Source organism: Eulemur rufifrons, chromosome 7 (assembly GCF_041146395.1).
Source record: "Eulemur rufifrons isolate Redbay chromosome 7, OSU_ERuf_1, whole genome shotgun sequence".
Classification (NCBI taxonomy): domain Eukaryota; kingdom Metazoa; phylum Chordata; class Mammalia; order Primates; family Lemuridae; genus Eulemur; species Eulemur rufifrons.
In genome coordinates, this window is record NC_090989.1 from 202121959 (window position 1) to 202142154 (window position 20196).

The 20196-nt window shown below is 38.2% G+C and overlaps 1 protein-coding gene across 1 annotated transcript in view; it reads left to right on the forward strand.

The window, feature by feature from the left end:
* Positions 1–7784: 7784 nt before the first annotated feature.
* Positions 7785–20196, forward strand: part of LOC138385910 (MAP/microtubule affinity-regulating kinase 4-like) — a 94088-nt gene continuing 81676 nt past the window's right edge. The window contains exons 1-2 of the mRNA XM_069472095.1: positions 7785–7797; positions 8951–9072. The gene's annotated coding sequence lies outside the window, so the exon portion shown is untranslated. The remainder of the gene's footprint in view (positions 7798–8950; positions 9073–20196) is intronic.

Genomic DNA, 20196 nt, shown 5'->3' on the forward strand with positions numbered 1-20196 from the left:
CTGGCTGGTATGGAACTCCTGACCTCAAGTGATCTTCCCACCTCAGCTTCTCATTGCACCCAGCCCTTCATTTCTTATGACCTCAAGTGACTGTCTAGTGTCTTTCATTTCAGCCAGAGAAACTCTCTTTAACATTTCTTATAGGTCAAGTCTACTGGTAACGAACTTCCTGAGCTTTTGTTAATGTGAAAATGTCTAATTGCTCCTTCATTCCTAAAGGATAGTTTTGTCAGATAGAGAATTTTGGATTGATAATTTTTTCTTTCATGGCTTTAAATATGTCATCTGAAAAATTAAAATTAAGAAAAAGCTGAGCGTGGTAGTGTGCTTGTAATCCCAACTGCTTTAGAGGCTGAGGCAGGAAGATCACCTGAGCCCAGGAGTTTGAGGCCAGCCTGGGCTACACAGCGAGACCCCATCTCTAAATAAGTCAGTCAGTCCTCCCACTGGTTTCTAGTCTCCATGGTTTCTGATGGAGAAATCTGCTGTTAATCTTATTGAGAAACTTGGTTTCCATTAGTAATTTGTGGTTTCCTTTAGCTCATTGAACACATGTTTAAAAATTGGTACATACTGTTTATATAAATTTCTGGGACACTCATTTAGCACATTTAAGGCAGTTGGTTTGACATCTTTTTTTGTTTGTTTAGTGGGCTTTTATTTACGTGCGAATCTAGCTTTTGCCTGTAGGAGCAGTTAGTTGACATCTTTGAGTAGTGATTTCAGTGTTCGGGCTCCTTTAGGCTTGGTTCCTATGAAATTCTTATTTTCCTATGACTGTGTCACAGTTTTCCTCTTTGATGTGTTTTGTAAGTTTTTGCTGAGAACATTCTGAGTGTGTTTTTTTTGTTGAAGGCTAAAGCTGCCTGTGACTTTTCCAAACCATTTTTGCAGTGTGTGTATTACTTGTAATACAGTGGTATTGTATTGGATACACTTGTAATTACAGTGTATACTTGTAATATAGTGGTCATTGATATATCTATTCCATTATCTCTGAAGTCAGTCAATGATCTGACAAAGATTTCCTTAAATATATGGCTCCATAAAAAAAAAAAAAAAAAAAAGGATGAAGGGTCCTTTCTCTAAATCTTCCAATAGATACTGCCGGGGGAAGCTAGTTCTCAGGAGGGTCAAACCCAAGACAAACATCTGGGCCAGCCACTCAGAGCATCACCAGACCAACCTAAACACACAACCCCTAAGTTTTGGAGGGACAGGGTCTCTAGTGCCTGCCCTGACACCAGCCAGCTGCTCCAGGAACTCAAGGTGCTATCTCATCTGCAGTGGGACTGAGGAATGTGGGGGGTGTTAGTTGGTTTACATATGCTGCTTGCTTATAAAAGATCAGTAGCTTCTCCCTTCATCAAACACTCCTCTGGTTGTTATAAGTGTCCCATGTGGTTCCAGAGTTCCAAACCAGTGGATTCCAGTGTTGTCTTTCCAGCTTAATAGTTGCTTCTTCAGAGAGACTGAGCCACGGGGCTTCCTACTCTGCCATTTTGTGTGATATCACCCCTGCTTATTTTTAAATCATTTTACATCTTTACTTAATCAGTCCACCCTGGTGGCCCCTAGTTTACAGTTATTGAACATATAAAAGGGAATATGATGTATTAGAGATCTGATGGTGTTGTAAGAAGCACAAGGGATTTAGAGCCCAACAGATCCGTATTTGCATTCTAACTCTCTGGTGTAAAGTAACTAGAAATGCCAGTGTTATGCCAACATTAGTTCCTGTTCCTGTTTGATTATCAGTTGCTAAGCACTTAGTGCCAACCATCTTATTAGATGCTTTATGTACACATTCCCAGCAATAGTTTTGTAAAATAAATATTTTCCGGTATTTTTTTTTCCTTACAGAAGATGAAACCAAACTTAGTGATGTTTCAACCCTTTTCCTGATGTAGAAATAGGCATCAAACCCAGGGCTGTCAGACTGAAGCCCTTGCTGAGAGCCATTGTTCCACACCGCCTCTTATCTGAGTTAGGATGTCTGATTTCAAGGTCGCTTTCTCTGTCTTCGGGAGTCACATGCCATTGGAAAAAAACCTGCAAATCCAGATGTGGTTGAAGAAGGGGAGCTTATCCTGTCTGTGGATATCTTGTACGCTGTTGTATTTCATAAGGTCAGTAGAAAAACCTTTTGGATTTCATGTATAATCTGAGTAGTTTTTGTCAAAGGGTTTAGTGATTTGAAGAGTCACATTCCTATGCTTGCACTCAAGATAAATGCAAGCATATGCTGCCTATCTGACATTTTATTTTTAGAGCCAACAGTTTGACAGTTTGTATTCTTGGGTTCTTTTTTTTTTTTTGAGACAGAGTCTCACTCTGTTGCCCAGGCTAGAGTTTCGTGGCGTCAGCTTAGCTCACAGCAACCTCAAACACCCAGACTCAAGCGATCCTCCTGCCTTAGCCTCCCAAGTAGTTGGGACTACAGGCATGCACCACCATGCCTGGCTAATTTTTTTATATATATTTTTAGTTGTTCATATAATTTCTTTCTATTTTTAGTAGAGATGGAGTCTCGCTCTTGCTCAGGTTGGTCTCGAACTCCTGAGCTCAAATGATCCACCCTCCTCGGCCTCCAATAGTGCTAGGATTACAGGCGTGAGCCACCGCGCCCAACCCTTGAGTTCTTTGCATGGAATGGTGAGGCAAGAGCAAGGAGAGCTCATAAAGATTGGGTTTATATGACTTTTAAAATTATATACAGTGTGTTTATGTCTTTGATAATGTTAAAATTTTGGCTGGTCCGAAGGCAGTGAGTTGCCTCAGTTGATTGTTCATAGTCAGTTACAGACAGAACTCCTTGTTCTACTTTTTCCCCAGTTCTCATTACTGCAGTGGACTAGTCTAAAGAAAAACGTCTTAAAAAATTATATATAAGCCAGCTTTTCTATTCAAGTGAGGGGAAATGTGGCTGCCTCACAATAAAATAAGGTGGAAGACAACCCACTATTCTCTGTGATGATCTTACTTTCCTTTTATTTCTTGTAGTGTAGGGGCAGACTGCTGGAACAGTGTCCTTCTGAGGCTGAAGGATAAGAGCATGGTCCTTAAACTCAAGGCAATTTCTTGATGCAGTGGTCAACAAAAGAAGCAATGATCTGTTTCAGTGCTAAAGAGAATAAGCAATTGGCATTTATGAAGAGTTTGAGGCCGGGCGCGGTGGCTCACGCCTGTAATCCTAGCCCTCTGGGAGGCCGAGGTGGGTGGATCGCTTGAGGTCAGGAGTTCGAGACCAGCCTGAGCAAGAGCAAGACCCCGTCTCTACTAAAAAATAGTAAGAAATTATCTGGCCAACTAAAATACATATAGAAAAAAAAAAAATTAGCTGGGCATGGTGGCGCATGCCTGTAGTCCCAGCTACTCGGGAGGCTGAGGCAGTAGGATCGCTTAAGCCCAGGAGTTTGAGGTTGCTGTGAGCTAGGCTGACGCCACGGCACTCACTGTAGCCCGGGCCACAAAGCAAGACTCTGTCTCAAAAAAGAAAAAAGAAAAAAAAAAAAAGAAAAAAAGAGTTTGTAATGTGGGACTTTGCCTAGAAATTTTTAAAGGTAAGGTAGACTATACGTCATTTTCATCTCATAGGTGGATTTAATCATTCAGTGCCATTCCACAGTACCAACTATCAAAAATTCAATAATTTTCTGATGGTGAAGTTTAATATTTGCTATCCTTTCTTACTAAAAAAAAAAAAAAATCAAATTTTAGAATTGTCAGGGACCTTTAGAATAATCTTGTGCAGTCCTTTCATTTTTCAGAAGAATCTGATGTCAATCACTGTTTAGGGAGTGTATCCAAATCCATGCAGCTGATTAGTGGCAGAATAGAGATTGACTTTCATTTATAATTTCTTAAAACTTAAAAGTTTTGTAATTCTGACACCTAAAACTAAAATCTTACCATTCATAACATACCAGGAGCCAAACTTAGATTTTAATAAAGTGGATAGTAAAAGGCTAGAGCTACATTGTAACAACCAGTTAATCTGGGTAAAATATCACCGGTAACCCTGCTCAAGCGCAAACTCCATTCCATAAAAGGTACTAAGCATTATGTAAACCAAGGGTTCTCTGAGGGAATACATTCAAGAAATGCTGCGTACAGTAGCTCCCTCATAGAGTGTCACAGTGCACATTACCATAAAGTGATTTGGAAAGAAAACCTTGTTTTCAGAATGCTCTTTTGGAGAAAGTATTTTGTGGAACACAATTTTAGTCAAATCTGCTATAACAAGCAGTTTACCTAACTTTTTTGTAAGCAAAAACTGAAAACATCTACTGTGTTCTTAAAAGTTGAGGTACAGATATATTACTTTATAGATCATAAATTTGCCCTTTAATTTTAGTCTTCATTTATTTTCTTATGAACAAAAGGCTTATGCATCCTGACGACTGCTTGGATAGGACACTTTACATCAAGAAACACTGGCTGTGGACCACAAAAGGCTCCGTTTGTAACATGTACACAGCTAGGTGAGTGATATCTTTTTTTTCAACAATTGTTGGTTTTCAATAGTTAGGTACTTTTGCTATATCAGTTTTCCATTTTTACTCCAAAGTACTTTTGTACTTGGAGCTGTAAATAATAAGAGGGGCAGAGAAGTGCCACAAAATCAGTTTTAATGTGTTAAAACTAGCATTTTTAAACAGTAAGGCAATGTATTATTATATATACAGATAAGTCAAGGAAATGTCGAACTTCAGGGTGGATACAGTGCTCAGGGAGCCATGTTTTTTCTGCCTCTTGTCTGTAGTTTACCGAATCAACTTCATTGCACAGCTTCTCAATGAAAAAAATATCATACCACATCATATGCGAGATCAAAATCAAGTTTTATAAAACTTTGCATCGTGTGGTTGTACACATTTATATTATACAGTGTCTCTTACTTGGGTCAGAGTCAAAAAAGTTGGGAAACCAATCAGAGGAAAGGGAAGAATCTGGTACAGGTTGAGCATCCCACATCTAAAAATGAGAAGTCCAAAACCTAAAACTTTTTGAGCCCCAGCCTGATGCTCAAAGAAAACGTTCATTGGAGCATTTTGGGTTTCAGATGTTCAGTGCTCAATTGATAGGTATATACATAACACAGATATTCCAAAATCTGAAAAAAAACTGAACTTTGAAAGACATCTGGTCCATGAGCATTTTTCAGATAAGAGATATTTAACCTACATCGTCAGTTTTCTTTGGCTTCCCCACCACAATATGTTTTTCTACCAGAGCAATATGAAAACATGATAAATCAGAGTTATCAGATCAAAATGAAAATAAGGGAATGTTAAAAGCAAACAGTCCGTGAGATGCAGAATTCAAATACACTGGAAAATAGCATTTTCATCTTATTGTGACCAGTAACATCTCAAGCCAAAAACAATCTCAGTTGAATAATGTTGCCCATATTCCCAGCTGCATATGATGTTTTATATTATGATATTTTATCCTGAATTTTAAGTAGTAAAACAGTTGGAGTTTTCAAATTAACCAGAACTCCTTTACCAGTTAAAAAGATAAATTAAGCAAAAGTGCATCAGATCTGTAGCATCTAATTGTATGATGATTTTTCAAGATGGTCTGTTTGAAGAAAATGATGGTTTTTATAAGTAAGTTACCTAGAGGACAGATAAGTCATGGCAAATGTATGATGCTTGCAAGTACAGACTTATGTTCTTCTCTACTCACCTTTAGGGTGAAACAGCATTCTGCAATGTTTCTTAGTGTTAGATGCCCTTTTGCCTTGTAGAGTATTTGTAGTGATTTGTCTGTATCTCCATATGTATACAAAATTATATAAAGGCTTATGTTTTAATATTGTAGACTGACAAGGCAATACTGGGAATGCTATGTTTACCTATTACTACACAAAGGTTATAACTTACAGCACGTGAAAGCCTGAAAAACTTAATGATGTACATCTTTTCTTTTCTTTTCTTTTTTTTTTTTTTTTTGAGACAGAGTCTCACTCTGTTGCCTGGGCTAGAGTGCCATGGTGTCAGCCTAGCTCACAGCAACCTCAAACTCCTGGGCTCACGCGATCCTTCTGCCTCAGCCTCCCAAGTAGCTGGGACTACAGGCAGGTGCCACCATGCCTGGCTAATTTTTTCTATATATTTTTAGTTCAGCTAATTTCTTTCTATTTTTAGTAGAGACGGGGTCTTGCTCTTGCTCAGGCTGGTCTCAAACGCCTGAGCTCAAACGATCCACCTGCCTCGGCCTCCCATAGTGCTAGGATTACAGGTGTGAGCCACCACACCGGGCCTCATGTATATCTTTTATAAAAACTACAGATAGGCGACCAACAGTGACAGTTTTGTACCAGAGGACCCATGTTTCTTTTGTGATGTTTGCTTCTGAATGCTCCACAATGATTCAGAAGGCAACAAACTGGGGGAATTCCTTGTTTATCTTTATGTTGATCCTGGAACCTTTAAGAATAGCCACATATACACACACACACAGAGAAAAGTGCAGCCTTCTGAAATAACTGTTCTCTTGGATGGTTACTTTATTTCTAAGAAATGCCACTGAGGACCATCATCCACTTGGAACAATAAGCTAAAGCTATCCAAAGAAAAGCTCGAATCAGAGATTTTCCTATAAAGTAACTTGATTATATTTAAATGTTTAGAAATATATTTAATTTAGTGGTTATTCGAAAGTATGTTTTTTCCTTTAGAGTGCTTTTTACCCATTGTAAGTGGGTTGTTTATCTTACTGTATCTTACTGCATTACAGAAGTGCTAAATTTGAATCCTTGGTCAGATATACGTATTCTGATTCTTTCTCCTAATCCTGTTCATTCTCTGTCCAGAGTGTTTTTTACTTATGATAGAATGCAATTAATGATACTTCGAGTGGTGGAAGTGTTTTGAAAATTCTTTGAAGAATGTGAGAGCTACACCATCTACCATGAGGCTTCCACGGTAAAAGTCCTTCAAATATCTGTCACAAAAATTAGGGAGAGAAATAAGAGTGAATTATTTAATAAATATCATATTAAGAAAAGCTATTGTGTAATTTAATCTTATAGTGGGCTCTTTTGTAATGTTAAGTTTAGTTTTGTTAGGAACTAGGCACGTAAGACATTTTAATGAGACTACATTAATAATGAAAGTAAAAAGATCTTGAGTATATGTTCATATCTTCACAGAAGTAACATTTAAATTGAAGCTTCAATTCTTGACAGAAACTTTCTATGAATCATAAGTGTTATGAGTTTAAAATATGTCAGTTTAGTATGAAGATGAAAAAAATAGGGTTTATATGACTGTGGAGACATGGAACAATCAAGATCCTACTGACTACTAGCTCTGGTTCACTATGTCTTAGCTAATACTATCCAGTATTCCATAAGCAAAAAGAAAACAAGTAAACACAGGAGTGTTTCTGGCCCAGCTCTTCCATTCCTCTGGTCCTCTAACTATAATAATCCTAGTTACGCTTTTCTCTCATTCTGAGCCAAAGGGAAAAGGAAACTTTTTCATAAATTCCCAGGTCCAGATCATCAGAGAAAATTGTAGCTATCTATATTCAAATATGTTCTGGAAACGTTTTTGGGTGGAAAATGTAATACCGTTTAAGACTTTCAAGAGTGCTATAAAATAGATTTTGAATGCATCATAAAGTTTTACTTTCTCTTTCCTAGTTTATATTTAAATTCATCTGGATTGCTAAGAACAGACATTTACCATATAAATAAACAACGGTGAAATTATGTTTTATGGACTTGAAATGCTACATATCAGTGAAGTCGATTGGTTTGGAGATGACAAGCACCTGTTTCTGGTATGTCTCGCATGGTTCTCATTCACTGATTCATTCAGTTAGTACACAGAGGATCACTATAGGGAATTAAGTGGCCACTCCTTGGCCAGCTTATAATGTTCCTATGTTTTTACTTTCCTGTATTGAAGAGTGCTAAAATTGAGCAAATTGAAAATTCTACTGGAAAACCATAGATTTAAGATAAATAAGTGATATATCCAATTTCTAAAATTCCACAGGTAAAATGTATTTTTTATTCCTTTTTCTTTTTTTCTCAGAGATGGGGTCTTGCTGTGTTGTCCAGGCTGGTCTTGAACTTGTGGCCTCAAGCAATCTTCCCATCTTGGCTTCCCAATAGTGCTAGATTACAGGCGTGAGCCACCGCATCTGGCCCTCATGCTTTTATTAATACTGCATTCATTTTAGGTCATGCATGAATATGTAAGGGTCCGTTTACTTTTATCATATTCAATTCATACTCTCAAAACAGCAAACCTAGTAGAAAGTTAATTATTGTCATAATGCATTATTCCATGTGTGCTGCCAATGCATTCATTTTAGTGGACAAAGAAGAAAGGTACCATTTAAAACACTGTTTTATTATTTATTCAAAGTGTTAGTTCTTAAGGTTAACATTGTCACCAAAGACTCAGATACCTATTATGGATTCCTGGTGAAACTGAGTAGAAAGACTAACTAGGTTACTCCCACAATTTGTCAGTGTGTTGTATATCAGTCATACAGCTATTCCCACCAAGTTGCAGTCAAAAGAAATTCTTAACTTTGTATATTTTGGAGCTACAAAATCTCGGATCTAAGACAGCTTTCATTTCTATTTCATCCTATTAAACACAACATGCTAATTAAAGCAAATATGACAATGATGTCATGAACTTATCAATATTGTTTGTAGTTAGAAATGAATTCCATTTTGATATATTGGATGCACATACACAAAAATCACTATATATAGAAAAGCAATAGCTATTTCTTTAAACATCTTTGTCAAAAAGAATAATTAAACATTTGGATTTTACTGGGAGAAAGGTTGGTCATCTCTATCATCATCTGTGTGTTGCCAAATTATCCAACACAAATATAAACACAGTTGTGCCTATTTCACCTTTCTTTGTTTCTTAATTCTTTAAGGATATGGCTTTGCTACTTCCGACAGATCATCCTTTCTCTGGCCAATGAGACAAAACCAGTTGTTAGTGAAGCCCTCACAGAGCCCTTTAAAAGCCTTTGCTCTTGTACAGGATTAGATGGCGGATCTCATCTTGACCTGACATCCAGGTAAGTGTGTGGGTTTAGGAACATACACTGACGTTACTGCATCAGCAAAACAAGGTAAATCTGTCAGCATACTATTTGAAATCACTAGGCATAATAGCAATTATAAGGCTTAAGGACCCTATAATGTTCACACACACAAAGTCGTAATCAGGTTCTCTGATTCAGATGGTGTATCTGAAATTTCTCCAAGCACCTGAGAAACCTTCAACACTCTATCCTGCTGGGTCATGTATCAACTTACTCTTTAAAATGTTATCCAATGATGATAAAGGGGGAAAAAAAAGAAAACCCCAGCACAAAATAGGTGTTGTTTATACATACTTTTTTTTGGCTAGCTGTTTCATTGAAATTATCACTTAGTGGCTTGTTCAGCTGTGGAGTTTTGACCAGCTACCCAGTTTAAGCTGAGCCAATGCTCCCAATAGTTCTTGATAACCATTCATAAGACTTTTCGTAAAGAGTTCTGAGAGAGTTAGTTATGTGTGAATCAGCTTAGGACAAATAGAGAAAATCTCTTGAGAAGACAACTGTGCTTTAAGAAACATGCCAAAGCAGACATAAATTATTAGAATGCTGCTCTGTCTCTAGAAGTTGAATATTCTGTGGCTTCTTGGTAAAACTAGATCTGTTGGGACTCAGGAAAAAAAGGGAGGTTGAAGAAAAGATAAATACCATTTTCTTTATTTTTGCCATATTTAGCTTATTGTTTAGTTACCCTGTCTGCCCACAGAACACAATCTCTGTGACCAGCTAAGAAATTATTTCCTTGGCAGCAAATCCGTAATTCCATCGCTTAGTCTTATAAACAGCAAAGAAGTAATTTACTAATAGAGTTTGACAGAAAAATTCTTTAATCAAAACAAGTTTACACGTTGACACTTGTAGGTTAACTAGAATAAATCTGTCCAGATTAAAACTATAGTTAAGAACCAAACAGATAATGACTGGTCTTTATGGGGGTTCTCTCAAAACAGTGGCTCCTAGTTCCATTGTAAGACCTCTCAAAAGTAAAAATCCAGTTACTGAAATAATTCAAATTTTTTTTTTTTTTTTTTTTTTTTGAGACAGAGTCTCACTCTGTTGCCCAGGCTAGAGGGAGTGCCGTGGCGTTAGCCTAGCTCACAGCAACCTCAAACTCCTGAGCTCAAGCGATCCTCCTGTCTCAGCCTCCCGAGTAGCTGGGACTACAGGCATGCACCACCATGCCCGGCTAATTTTTTCTATATATATTTTTGGCTGTCCATATAATTTCTTTCTATTTTTAGTAGAGACGGGGTCTTGCTCTTGCTCAGGCTGGTCTCGAACTCCTGAGCTCAAACGATCCGCCCACCTCGGCCTCCCAGAGTGCTAGGATTACAGGCGTGAGCCACTGCGCCCGGCCCAAATTTTTAATCTGTAGATGAAAACAATTATCCTAGAGGTCAAACCGTACAATGTTAGACACAAACTGCTATGTTATTTTCCTGTATTCATATAGTTTGAAAACGTGAGAAGTATCCTTTTCTATCAAAACCCACCCAATGACCCAATATTCAAAATGTCTTAGAAATGCCATCCTTTAGTGAATATACCCTTAAAGTTTTTGTTGTCATTGTTTTCACCCTGATATAATCTCTATACATCAATATACAGACTATCTGAAAGTACTGCGATGGGACAGCTAATGTTGTATGATACCGACATGAAAATAAAAAGTCCCCTCTAATACAGCCATGTTTTCAAATAGGTTAGTTCCCTTACTTATATTTACTGCATAAGCATCGCAGATTGACTTTTCTCCAAGTAAAAAAATACTTCCATAATGAGTATTAAGAAAACTTAGAAATGAGACATTTCTCAAAAATAAGATTATTTAGTTTGCAGTATCAGTTACTCGTGCCTATAAAGGATCTTAGATGATTGAACCCTGAAGCCAGATTCATTCCTGTGTATACCCAGTCTGTTCTCTGCAGGGAGATCGTACGACTTCACTGAATTCCGAGCTACAAAGCTAAATAACCTGCAAAAGTTAACAAAACTCATAGAATTGTCAGTTCAGCATCATTTCTAGTTGGCATGCAGAAGGGTGTACAGAACACACGTCGTTTCACAGAAACAGGATAGTGCAGCACAATGTAGACTGTGAGATTAAAATTAGCTTTTGACAAAAGGAGAGCGTGAGTACTTGTATACCAGTAACATTTTATCTACCATAAAAATGCTCAACTTCTGCAAACCCCACAACCCGCGGAAAGGCAGTCTGGTAAATCCAAGATTTGTTAAAAATATGCAGAAAACCCATGGTATTTGGGAAAAGAGGAAAAGTTTATACAAGTGGTAGTTTTAAAGATGTAACTTTGTTCTACTATCAGTTACACATTAACATACACGCTAATAGAAAGCATGCTGCAACCATGTCTGGAAAAACAGTTTAACATTTTCTAAATGGATTTTGATCCACATTTACTGTATAACATAGCCGTTAATACTGCACACATACAGTTGGCCATTATGTTTAATTACTTGCAAATGAAGACAAAGGGATCTTCCTCCCTCAAAACAAGTTTTAAACATCGAAACCTATGCTTATAAAAATTTGAAACTTTCTTCAGCCTAAATATTTCAAATGAAAGCAATTACAAACTTCTCAAGTATTCTCTATATTCCAGGGATGTCAACCTAGTTATCTAGTGTGGAATCCTTCAGAGGTATTTCTTTTTCTTTTCCTTTCTTTTCTTTTTTGAGACAGAGTCTCACTCTGTTGCCTGGGCTAGAGTGCCATGGCGTCAGCCTAGCTCACAGCAACCTCAAACTCCTGGGCTCAAGCAATCCAACTGCCTCAGCCTCCCAAGTAGCTGGGACTACAGGCATGTGCCACCATGGTTGGCTAATTTTTCTATATATGTTTTTAGCTGTCCATATAATTTCTTTCTATTTTTAGTAGAGACGGGGTCTCACTCTTGCTCAGGCTGGTCTTGAACTCCTGAGCTCCAACAATCTGCCCGCTTTGGCCTCCCAGAGTGCTAGGATTACAGGTGTGACCCACTGCGCCCGACCCCTTCAGAGATATTTCTGTCTCTCCGTCTCTTCACTGGATGGCCCAAAGAAAGGGGGAAAAGAAAGTTGTGACAACGGTGATTAAGGTTTTCTGATGAGGAAAAAAAAAAAAAAGACATTAAATCTGTGCATTACATTTTTTTAAAAAGACAAACAAAACCAAAAATTACCCGATTTGTTATTAAGACACTTGTCATCATTTCTCGTTCAAACTTTTATATTATCATGTTTTATCTTGTCTTCCCAAAGTGTTATGGTGGTCAAGCAAGTACTCAGGGAAGCATAATGGACCAAGCCTTCTTCTCCATCATTTCTAGCTTTTAATTGAATTCTCTTTAAAGAATATGGGAATGTTTTATCTGTGATGCCAACATATTACAAATCTTAATAATACTTAGAGACAACAGGAACGCCCTTACTTTCAGAATGAGAAGGGATGCTTGATTCCAAGTCCTTCAGGTGGACAGTGGAACAAACTATGATAAGACTTGGATAACTAGTTCCATATCTGGTTATATTAGGGTAAGTAGTATAAAATAGGCTGTGATTCTCCATCTAATTCTTAACATCCTGTGGCACTCAAAATTTTAAAAAATGTGAAAGCAAGTTATTTGTTAATGGTGTATCAGTAAAAGAAGTCCAGGGAAAAATAATTATTTTCTTTAGGTTGTCACCTGGCCCCTAAATACACTGGCAAATTTACAAAGTTTTTTTATTTTTGCCTTTTTGCAACTTGCTTACTGAATTCAGGAACTGACTGATCAAAAAATAACCCCTTGTGCAAATAACCTTGGAACAGTACTGTGATTAAAAACTAGAATTCAGGAAAAACATGCAAGAAGACCCATTAAAACACCTCTTCACTTTTCCTTATTGCTGGCCTCGTGGTTGTCTTTGCTTTCTTCATTGCTATGTCCATTATGTTGTGGCGGATTACTGTCTTGACCATCAGATCTTCCACTGAGAGTCTGTGAACCATGAGAACTATTGCAATGGAAAAACTGTTAGAGCTTACAAAATAATACTTTAAGATGTCCCCTAAAGATCCAAAATCAAAACTGCAATATGGCCCTCATGTTCCTAATAGCATCTTTTACTTGAAATTACATTGTAATATAGTCCTTGAATTTTAGGATTAGGTTTTGATGCTATCCCCCCCAACAAAAAACTGGAATAATGATTTCATTAAAAAGGTGTACTATCTCCTCCTAATATCACCGAAATCCTTTGGGTAGCTAAGGTACCGTAAGAAGTAGAGTTACTACGTGTATCTTTGGGTACAGGAAGTAGATTATTAATGTGATTATTCCATTTGTTACCATTATCAGGAACACTACAGGGTGCCACAGCTCTTTAGTGCATCATGATTTATTCGACTTCTTAGAAAAAACAATGCAAATCATAAATTTTTAAATTTATAATTATTGGTATTTTAGAAGAAAAAGCATTGTCATATTTCCTAATTGATATAGTTTTTGTGCCTACTAAGTAAACAATGGTGGGGGTGGATTTCCTGTAAATCCCATTCCCTAATGAATGAGAGTAAAAGAAAAAAAATCCAACTTCTTCTGAAATGTTGGTTTCTACCTTCAGCAGCTCCTACTAAAATGTTTAATAACTTGGAATCTGGGGAGCTGATAGTAGTACTGTGATTCTAATAGTCCTTTATAGATACATCCTGAAATGTTTATGAGTGAAATGGTATGTCTGGAATTTGCTATAAAATAATCTTCAGGGGTGGCACAGAGAAAGCTTATGGGGTACAAAACCACAAGATCACGCATTGATAATTGCTGAAGGTGCTTGATGGGGATGTGGGAAAGTTTATTTCTATTTCTGAGTAGGCTTGCTTTTTAAACCTCATGATAGTGCATCAAGGCAGTTACTGTTATATTTAATTAAAAGGAATGATGAGGGAAGAGAGGAGGTGGAGACAGAGTCCGACCCAGAGAAGTTAAGTCACTTATTCAGGCCACACAGGTGCCTTTCCGTACCAAGTTGCCTCTAGGAACAGAGAAAACAGTACTTCTTGATTTATCATGTTTTGCCTTTTTACTTCCGTGCTTCATCCTGGAAGTTGGTATCAGCATATTTAGCTCGGACATTGCAAACAACTGAACTTGGCTCTGAGACGTGAGATCTCCATTGGGAACTGCTTTGGTTGAAGAAACGAAATGTGATGTGTCCTTCCTAATTGCTAGCTCGTGCTTTTTGCTCATTGGTTATTTTTTAAGGAACAGCTATTGTTCTTGTTCTCCCGTGAGTGTAAGGGTTCTCTCATGCATTAAGATATAATTTAAAGGGCATCTCCCAAGGGTGTAAACATATGGTAGAGCTAATTTCATTCTGGAAAATTCTGAAATGATAATGTCCAGCTCTTAGCAATTGGTTTTCATCACACGCTGTCTTCTTTTCTGATAAGAAAGATCCTAGTGGAGCTGAATGTGGATCTATGTGTTCAGCCCTTGGGGAACCCTCCAGGGCCAACCCAGGACTGAACACAGCCTATGTTTCCACTTAGAATTGTGCTCTCTTGGGGCTATTCTAAGTATGGGGATGATGATCCTAGCAACCCTCTTGTGATATCTTAATCTTTTGCAAGAGCAAGCAGTCTTACCTTGACTGCCAGATGTTAATAAATAACGCTCTATTGAAAATTCAGGGAGCACAAGCCTGTTGTGATGTGTGCTTAAACCTAGTTGACAAATTCCCAGGGGCCTATCTTCAAGCAGCCTCTTTATCAGTCTCTTTCTTTCTAGTAAGTCTTACAGCATTTTACTCTGCATGTTATTAAAACACAAACTCATGTTTTCTGTCTTCCTTTCCCTTTCCCCTCCCCTCCCCTCCCCTCCCCTCCCCTCCCCTCCCCTTCCCTCTTCCCTTCCCTTCCCTCTTTCCTTTCCTTTCCTTCCCTTTCTTTTCTCCCCTCCGCTCCCCTCCCTTTCCCTTTCCTTTCCTTTTTCCCCTTCCCTTCTCTTTCCTCCCTCCCTTCCTTCCTTTTCCCTCTCCCCTCCCTCTCTCTCCTCCCTCCCCAAAACGTTCTCTCCTGTCACTTTGCAGTCATTCTCTTCCCCCAACCCACATGCTCAGGCAATAACTGATTTATTTTCTATCACAATGGTTTTGCTTTTTGTAGAATTTTACATTAATGAAAATTTTCCTTCACTTAGCACCTTTTGAGATGCATCAATGTTTTTGCATGTATCAGGAGTCCTTTCCATCTTATTGGTGAGTAGTGTTTTATGGAATGTAATTATCACTAAGTTTTGCACTTTTTTTCTATATAGCCATTCACTAGTTGGGAAATATTTGGATTATTTCCAGTTTGGGAATATAGTAAACAAAGCTGCTGTGGACATCTATGTATAGGTGGGGATTTTTTAGAGACAGCGTCTTGGTGTATTGCCTAGGGTAGAATGTAGTGACACAGTCATAACTCACTGCAGCCTCAAACTCCTGGGCTCAAGCAAGTCTCCTGCCTCAGCCTCCAAATAAGGTGGGACTATAACTGTACCCCACGCCACTCACCTAACTTTTCTCTTTTTCTTTTATTATTGTTTATTTATTTTTATTTTATTGCTATTATTTTTTGAGACAGAGTCTTGCTCTGTCATCCCACCTAGCGTGCAGTGGTGTCATCATAGCTCACTGCAACCTCAAACTCCTGGCACCAAGTGATCCTCCTGCCTCAGCCTCCTGAGTAGCTGGGACTACAGTCGAGTGCTGCCACACCCAGCTGGCTTGTCTATTTTTTGGAGAGATGAGGTCTCGCTGTTTTGTTCAGGCTGATCTCGAACTCCTAGCCTTGAGTGATCCTCCCATCTTGGTGTCATAAAGTGCTGGGATTATAGGTATGAGCAACTGCTTCTGGCCTGAGTACAGGTTTTGAGTGGATGGATGTTTTTATTTCCTTTGAGTCAATAGCAGTGAGATCACTGGGGTGCATAGTAAGTATATTTTAACTTTAGTTGTTTTTTTTTTTTTTGAGACAGACTCTTGCTCTGTTGCCCGGGCTAGAGTGCTATGGTGTCAGCCTAGCTCACAGCAACCTCAAACTCCTGGGCTTACGAGATCCTTCTGCCTCAGCCTCCCAAGTAGCTGGGACCATAGCCATTGGCCACCATGCCCGGCTAATTTTTTTCTATATATATTTTTAGCTGTCCAGATCATTTCTTTCTATTTTTTTTAGTAGAGACGGGGTCTCGCTCTTGCTCAGGCTGGTTTCCAACTCCTGACCTTGAGCAATCCTCCCACCTCGGCCTACCAAAGTGCTAGGATTATAGGCATGAGCCACCGCGCCCGGCCTTAAATTTATTTTTTGAAAAGCCCAACTATTATTCAGAGTAGTAGTTGCTTCATATCCTTTCCAAAAATTAGCATCATTACTCGTTTAATTTTATCATTCTGGTGCCTTGTTGTGTTACCCTAGTGTGGTTTTAATTTTCATTTCCTTGACGAGTAAGGATGTTGAGCATCTTTGCATGTGCTTATTTGCCAGGTTTTTAAAAATATTCTTTAGTGAAATGTGTAATCTTTTGCCCATTTTTAATTGGATTGTTTATCTTTTATTGAATTATAGGAGACTTTTATATATTCTAGACATGCATCCTTTGTAAGATAAGGATTTTTAAGTATTTTCCATGTGGTTTACCATTAATGTTCTTAAAGTATCTTTGGAAAAGCAAAAGTTTTTAATTTTGATGAAGTTTAGTTCATTAATGTTTCTTTTATGGTTCATGTTTTTGTGTCCTAAGAAAACTTTGCCTAACCCAACGTCACGAAGACTTTTTCTTTGCTCTCATCTGAAAATTATATAGGTTTAGCTCTAATCTTTACACCCGTGACATATTTCAAGTTATTTTTTTATAAATGGTGTAAGGTAAAGGTCGTGGGTTTTTTAATATGTGTCTATTCTCATGTTGATCCAGCGCCCTTTAAGACTGTTCTGCATTGATTCTTGAATATCAGTTGACCATATATGTGAGGATCTAGTTCTGAACTTGATATTCTGTTCAGTTGTTATCATTATATGAATAATACGCTGTCTTGATTACTGCAGTGATACTGTAAACCTTAAAATCAGGAAGTATAATTCCTCTGAGTTTGGCCTTCCTTTTCAAGATGATTTTGGCTCTTCTAGGTTCTTTGTGCTTCTGTATAAATTGGAGAATCAGCTGATCATTGTCCACCTACACGCTGCTGGGATTTTGATAAGGATTGCTTTCAATCTATAGATAACTTGAAATGGGGGAGCATAATTAACATCTTAAGAACACTGAGTCTGTCAGTCTCTGAACATGTATACATCTCCTAAATAGGTCTTCTTTAATTTCTTTCTGCAGTGCTTCAAAGTTGTCAGTATACAGGTCTTATGCTTATTTCATTTTTCCAGCCTGCTAGTTTTATTGTCACTGTGTGGCTCTGTTCTTGTCTTCTACCTTCCAGATTTTCCTAGCCAAGGGTGAGCACTTACTTGTCTTCACCTGCAGGCTCTAGAAGACAGGTTGGCTGGGTTGTACCTGAACTATGGGTGGTACCTGTCTGGGCCAAACAAAGAAGTTTAGGTATAAACTTGGGAACAAAGGCAGCAGTCAGTTAATTTAGGGAAACCTGAATCTGGCAATCAGGTATTATGAAAACCAAAGACAGGACTTGAATTTGGCTGGCTAATGTCCGAATAGGAAGAAGGTCCAGGGTGTTGGTGTAAATTGGGGAGGCAGCATATTGGCAAATTCCAAAAGAGGTAGATCGAGTCAGTGGACAAGGAGGTGGCGGTGAGTGACGACAGCCTCTGGGAACACTGGGTATCTGTGAGGATTTAGTTATTAGGAAAATTAAGAACCACATCCCCAAACTCAGTCAACTCTGTTCTTTTGTACCCTAATTCCTGATGCGTCTATACCAGGGAATACTACTTTGGACATTTCTCTGAGGATGTGATACTGGGCTCCCAGCTATCTGGATCCAGAGCCCACAAGAGGAGGGTGTGTGTGATTTCTCTGTTTTATAGTACTTGAGATAATGATAAAGTAATAACTGCCCCATATTAATCAAAATTACCTCCATAAGAAACTATGTTCAATTAGATAATAATATTATTGCTGGGAATATTTTGAAATTTCAATAATGGAGTTGTCTTCAGAGGTTTTTTTTTGTTTGATTTTGCTTTATGTGTAACTATCTTTTTTATTTTGTAAAGATTTTTATATTTTTAGAATAAGCCAAAAATAATATTAAGATCCAAGTCTGGAGAAAAAAGCATGGGTGATCAAGCTGGGTGATTGAGTTTAGGTCAAAAATGAAGATGTGACTATAAAGTAATAACATTGGCCTATAAACTTCATTTTATGAAGGAGACAGTAACGGCACAAATAGATTAATTAATTAGCTTGGTTTTTCGTATAGTCAAGAAATGTCTAAGTGAAGGATTCAGATACGCACTCTTAACCATCATGGTTATACTGCCTTCTGCCATGTGACTATCTATCTGCCTTATAAAGTATAATGGTGAGCAATTTGTAAGTTAATAAACACTATATAATAGCACTAACAGAAGTTGACACCATGTTTATATTTATCTAGTAAATTCCTTTTACTTGTAAAGTGCAAAATGTTTTAATAGCAAAAACTAGCTCCGGAGGATGAAGACAAGAGTAGAAAGCATAACTTGCTACTTGTTCCAAGTTTTCATAGTCCCTGTGATTAAGTCCCTGTCCATCGTGGGCAGCCATGCAGAGTGGTGACTGGGTAAGAAAGGAAGTTTGGAGTCAGGTGAATGTGAATTCACGTCCTATTCTCACCACTCGCTTCTTGGGTAACTTGGTACAAATAATGTATTTTCTCTAGGTTTTAGTTTGATAATCTCCAAAGTGGGAATAATAATAGCACCTCATTCCCAAAGTTGTTCAGAGCAGTGGTCCCCAACCTTTTTGGCACCAGGGACCGGTTTTATGGAAGACACAGATTGTGGGGAGGGGAGGCAGAGCTCAGGCGGTGATGTGAGTGATGGGCAATGGCTGCAAATACAGATGAAGCTTTGCTCACTCACCCCCCCCTCACCTCCTGCTGTGTGGCCCAGTTCCTAACAGGCCATGGACTGGTACTGGTCTGTGGCCCAAGGGTTGGGGACCTCAGGTTTTGAAGATTAAATGTACCAAGCATTAATATATTGTCTGGGACCCAGAAGCACTTGATAAATGGTAGTTTTTGCTTTCAGTGAATTAATTTAGTTTATGCAGAACTCAGTCCTTTTCCTTATTTTTCACTCCCGACAACCACCCTACACAAACAGAAAGCCCCACTCACCTAAGGGTGTTTATGTGTATAGCACACAAAATTGAGGAAATGGACAGGATTTACATCACAGATACCTTACACTTTAAAATGGAATAGTAGGGGCTGGGGGCAGTGGCCCACTGCCATGATCCTAGCACTTCTGGCAACATAGCAAGATTCCCTTCTCTAAGAAAAGAATACATAAATAAATAAATTGAATATTAGGGAGTCTCTTCAGACCCATTCTGGTTCACAGAGTGCCTTATTAAAAAAAGAAGAGGGTAGTTTGGGGGCTGCCCAATTTTAAAGAAATGATTGACACGTCCACTCTTAAAAAGATGTATCCATCAATTTCAGGAGTCTTGAGCTCCAGCCCACCAGCCTATGCTGAGCCTTCTGCGCCGCCCTTTGACCTCCACATTGCTTTTCACTTCTAGTGTGTGAAAGTTTGTCTAACTTCCTATCCATAAAAGTCTTTCCAGTACCAAATCTTTTTTCCCAACAGGATTTTTTTCCTGAGCTGTTGATATAACTTTTTTTCATGCCCATTGACATTTGGTTTACATCTTAGAATTCTGAATAAGGACTTCATGTGGCAAAGATTTCCACTACCAGAAATGGGGGGTGAGGGAGGGCAGTTTCTAAATAACTCTTATAGTCCAGAGCGGTAAAGAAGATAATATACCAAATTATACCTGAGAAACCGTTTAGGTGAATTCAAAGTTTCCTTGGGAATCATCCTGTGTGGTGGTACTCAATTCTGCTTTGTTGAATGACACGTTATGTGAAAAGATTAGCAAAGGAGTAAAGAAC